Source organism: Gracilinanus agilis, unplaced genomic scaffold, assembly GCF_016433145.1.
Source record: "Gracilinanus agilis isolate LMUSP501 unplaced genomic scaffold, AgileGrace unplaced_scaffold23320, whole genome shotgun sequence".
Lineage (NCBI taxonomy): Eukaryota > Metazoa > Chordata > Mammalia > Didelphimorphia > Didelphidae > Gracilinanus > Gracilinanus agilis.
This window is the reverse complement of record NW_025355048.1, coordinates 1-5,411: the sequence shown is the minus strand read 5'-3', so window position 1 is coordinate 5,411 and position 5,411 is coordinate 1. Positions and strand designations below refer to the sequence as shown.

At 38.6% G+C, this 5,411-nt stretch overlaps 1 pseudogene; it reads left to right on the top strand.

Annotated features, from left to right (window-relative positions):
* The first annotated feature begins 3,882 nt into the window (after window positions 1-3,882).
* LOC123254496 lies at window positions 3,883-4,349 on the top strand (annotated as a pseudogene).
* The last annotated feature ends 1,062 nt before the right edge of the window (window positions 4,350-5,411 follow it).

Below are 5,411 nucleotides of genomic sequence, written 5' to 3'. Positions count from 1 at the left end.
GTAATAGCCACAATCACAATAATAACAACTCAAATTTACATAGGGCTTTAAGATTTATAAAGCACATTTCTCACAACCATGTGCCCGTGTGGTCCCCAGTGGTGTCATCTCTATTTTACAGATAAGAGAATGGAGCCTTAGAGAAATGAAATGACCTGCCCTTGGTCACTTGGCTAGTAAATGTTGGGATTGGTAGTAAAACCTAGATCTTTTAAATAATTAGTCACATCTAAATTATGGCATTTTATAGTTTACAAAGGAATTTCCTACTTCTCTTTAAGGACCATAAGACCAGAGACCATTTCTCAATCTAAATCTTCTCCAGTGCCTAGAGTAGTATATTATACCCAATGGGTGCCCAAGAAATGTTTACAGAATGAATGAATGATTATATTAGCTAGTATTTGAATATTGATTTAAAGTTTGTAAAGTACTTTACAAATATTAACTCATTTTTATCCCCAACATGACCCATTTATTATGCTCATTTTATAAATGAGGAAACTGAGGGAGACAGAAGTGAAGTGACTTGCCCAAGATCAAAAGAGGTAAATAAGAATCTGAAGCAGGATTAAACTCAGGTCTTCCTGAATCCAGGTCCAGAGCCTTATTATCCCCTAGCTGCCTCAATGAGAAGAATGAGGAAGCCAGTGGGAAAAAAATGGAATAACTTGTTTCTTGTTTTGCAGAAGATAAAACTGAATTTCAGTGACTTGCCTGACCAACATTACATCTGAGATGGTCAAGATCTGAGTTTAGGTCTTCTAACTCTAAATGTAGTGCTCTATCCAATAGAATAATTAATAAGATCAAAATAGGTATGAGGAGGAAGATAAGAAACAATGTCTTTGTAACCCCTGCACCTATATATTATAAAGAGTTGATTATAAAAAGTCTTCATGGGGGGAAGAGAGGAGGGGAGAAAGTGTTCCTTCCTCATGAGCTCCAAAGAATCTGTTGTTTTTTTTTTAAACCTTTGTACTTCGGTGTATTGTCTCATAGGTAGAAGAGTGGTAAGGGTGGGCAATGGGGGTCAAGTGACTTGCCCAGGGTCACATAGCTGGGAAGTGGCTGAGGCTGGATTTGAACCTACGACGTCCTGTCTCTAGGCCTGACTCTCCCTCCACTGAGCTACCCAGCTGCCCTAAAGAATCTGTTTTGATGGACCAGAAGGTCATAGAGGAGACAATACTAGCCAGATTTTCACTGGAATCTATATGTCACAGCAATATCTTGTCATTGTCAGGTAGGCAAGAGAAGCTCATGCCCAGACAGAGGTTTACAGAAAACATTCTTCTCCCTCTCTCTCTCTCCTTCTTGACTAATCAAGCCCACCCACTGAGACTCTTCCAGGATTGGAGCATGGTCCTAAGAATTCCACTAGAATTTCCGTGACAAAATTAATTCTATCAGGATAGGGTTGTGTTTTTTTTTTTGAGAACTTTTTTCAAGGCCAGTAGATGTTACATCATGTCTACTTACAATTTCCAAAGAAATTTATGGAAAACTGCCAGCCATTGAAAAGAAGGGAAGAGAAACAATCCAAAACAGCCCATCCCAGAATTCATGTGAGAACCCACCTTCCCCAAAGAACAAACTTCTTTTTTTAATTAGGAGGAATTCTTTTCATTTGTTCTAGAAAATTGAAACTAAATAAATAAGTAAATCATTCAACCTATGGGTCATAGTTGTCCATAGACTTAGAACTAGAAGAGACTATGAAGTGCATCCAGCCCAATCCCTTTAATATAATTAATGAAGAAAGTAAGGTCCCAGCAAGTAAAGTCATTAGCCCTAGATCACATAACTGTTAAGGAGCAGAGACAAGAATTGAACCTAGGTCTCCAGATTCAATGTTTCTATGTAAGAGAAATATTCCTAATAGTGTAATATTCTACCCATCATGAATCATGTAATTGGTAAGAAACAATAAAAAACCAAGACAATTTTTAGAGCCAGACATGTCAGAGTAAGGAAAGTGTGAGGACAAAGTATGTCCAGATAAATAATAAAACTAGAATAAGGGATTATATATGAAAATCAGTTGAAGAAACTGGAAAAAGGATTTAGGCAAGTTATATTGTGCATAGATTCAAGCATCAGGACTTTAAACAGCCACTTCATTTATCTGAGCTTCATTTTCTTTATCTTTAAAATGAGGAGTGTGCCAAATGATTCATAAGGACCCTTCCATCTCTAATAGTCATTGTATGAAATTATGAGTCTAAGGATTTTAAGGACTGTCTTGTGGGAATATGATTAAACTTATTTTGTGTGGCTTCAGAAAGCTAACAGAAGACCCAAGAAGAAATAGTTATAAGATTCAGCTCAGTTTAAAAGTCTCCAGTGCATTGGGTGGACCCTTAAAAGGAAACACAGAAAACTGACAAAATCAACCTGAATGAGATAGTATGAAGAGATTATAGTCTGTACCAGGGGAGGTAGGAGACACATATTCAAATTCATGGATCTACTAATGTCATGAAGGATGTCGTGAAGGATTTTTTATCAAGACAAATTCTGGTGGGTTTATATATTAATGAAATTGGGGCAATCCCCACATTTCTATACTTGTCTATAACCATTTAGAGCTGTTATGAAGCAAAACATCATCGAGGAGACTTGAGTTAACTATGTCCCCACATGGTTTGATCTGAGACCCAGATGGGGGGGAGAGGGCTTTGGGCCAAAAGAGTATATGAAAATAATTGTAGGATTTTGGTAGAGAGCTTCCAAGATCCAATGGATCTTCTCGGACCACTATTTTTATCTACTCCTATAAATTGCTTTTATCAACTTGTGGATTTTTTTAACCTGGTGGAAAGTGACTATTTGGGTGAGAAGAACTCTTTATTAGGGCATTCAAGCTATGGATCCATTACAGCAGGCTTGGGAACTACAATCACAACCAGGTCTTGAGCTCTTCAAAACTACTTCAAGAAGTAGCAAACTTTTTGTCATTGAAAGTTTTCAAAGGAGAGGTTCCCTAGCAAGGACATAATGCAAAGGATTCATTTGTTAAGAGAGAAGCTGTGACCTCTATGATCCTTACTATCTCTGAGGTTTTATGATTCCACAGAGATCCAACTTTGCACTAGAGCAGTATCATGAAAAAGGAAATAGCTTTAAGAATCAAGAAGAATATTTCAACAAAAATGGCAAAATCTTGCATTTACATAGACAGGACTCTTTAAGACAATTTCATATCGATAGCATGACTTGTCCAAAGCATTGGGCTCTCTGATGGACTGTATATTTTTTTGGGCTGTATGTGATGGATTGTATGGGGTGTTCAGGGAGGGCTAGCACTTCTGGTGTGAGGGCTTTCTGAGCACTTTTCAGGACTGTTCGTCTATCTTTGATGTCCACCTGGTACCTAACTCTAACCTATGATTCCAAGAAGCTGTGGTATGGACAGCAGCCATAGCCCAGTAAAACCATCTCGGAAAACAAGTGAAACCAGGTTGGGAGTAACTGGCAGGCTTCAAACCCATCAATGAGTTAAAGGAATGTCTACCCCAAGTACATGAAGAATGGGCAAATGAGAACAATTTATTCTAGCAACTTGAAAGCAATTGTGCTTAGAGCTTGTTCAGACATGAAAGATGCTAAGGTCATCCACTGCAACCTGGGTCATTGACAGTCATCTTGACTTTTGTCTTGACACTGGTCTGGATTTTGGAAGAGTGTGAAGCTGAAGAGTGCGGTTGAAGACTCTGAAACTACCTCACTTAAATCCAATTCACTCACATATCAAGACATCACCCTGTGATGTCACTAGTCCTCTTTGAAAATGAAAGACAAACAATAGTAACAACAACAACACCATGTTTGTCACCTGAGAAGTAGTTTACATAAGGATATCTCCATTGTACCCTGAAGCTCTAAGCCTCCTACATCAACTTGTCGATGTCTTACTACTTCATCCAAGCTGATGTGGCATTGAAGAACTTTGCCAAGTATTTCCTACACCAATCTCATAAGGAGAAGAAACATGCTGAGAAGCTGATGAAACTTCAAAACCAATAAGGCAGCTAGATCTTCCTTCAGGACATCAAGAAATCAGACCTCAATGACTGGGAGTGTGGATTAAATGCAATGCAATATGCTCTGCAGTTGAGAAAAAAATGTCTATCAGTCATTTCTAAAATTGCACAAGCTGGCAACTGACAAAAATGGCCCCTATTTATGTGATTTCATCAAAACCCACTCCCTTGAAGACAGGGGAAGTCCATCAAAAACTGGGTGATCCTATAATTAATCTGTGCAAAATGGGGGTCCCTAATTCAGGCATGGTAGAATATCTTTTTGATAAGCACACCCTTGGAAACAGTGATGATAAAAACTAAGCAACCACCTGGCCACATTTGGGAACTGTGAACAAAACTCGCTGTCTTTCAGTGCATGCATATTTTGATTATCTGACCTTTTCATGATCTGTATCAAAAAACTACCACCTAATAAAATGACTTGGTACTGATAGAAAAAAAATGGTTCCTGACACACAGTAGACACTATATAAATACTTATTCCTTTTCCTTCCCTTTCCCCTCCTAACTCACAGCATCTACAAAAGTACTCTATAACTGCTCAATGAAACCTGAATAGCTGAGGTTAGTTCCAGTTCTTCAACCTAACATTTTGTTGTTGTTGTGCTTGTTATGGCTTAGTAGTTTCAGTCACGTCTAACTCTTTATGGACCCATTTGGGGTTTTCTTAGCAAAGATAATGGAGTGGTTTGCCATTTCTTTCTATAATTCATTTTATAGATGAGGAGTCTGAGGTGAATAGGGTTAGATGACTTGCACAGGGTCATACAGCTGTCTGAAGCCAAATATGAATATAGGTCTTCCTGACTCCAGACCTGAAACTCTATCCATTGCACCATCTAGCTGCCCATTTCAACCTAAAATGAGCTAATTATTTTTCTCAGTCCTCTGCCAACAGGTTGATGTGTTGGCAGCTATTGTTTCCACATCTAGATTTCCTCCTTGCCTTGAGACCTGAGTCCAAACTTTCAGAAGTAGTATGCTGCCTCTTTGTCAGCCTACTCCTTATGACATCCAACTGCATTCCACAGCCTTCCTGTTAGCGAGCTTCTCTGCCATTCAATGCTAAACCTGATCCCTAAGCAATCATGTGAAAACTTTTTCCCAGAGAGAAAAGATAAATTAAGCCTATTTTACTTAACCAATTAGAAACAATGGGTTTGGGGGACAGTTAGGTGGCTCAGCAGATTAAGAGCCAGGGCTAGAGATTCAAATACAGGTCCTAGATTCAAATGTGGCCTTAGACATTTCCTAGTTCTATGATCCTGGGCAAGTCAACTAATTTCCATTGCCTAGCCCTTACCATTTTTCTTCCTTGAAACCAATACATAGTATTAAGTCTAAGATGGAAGATAAGAGGAG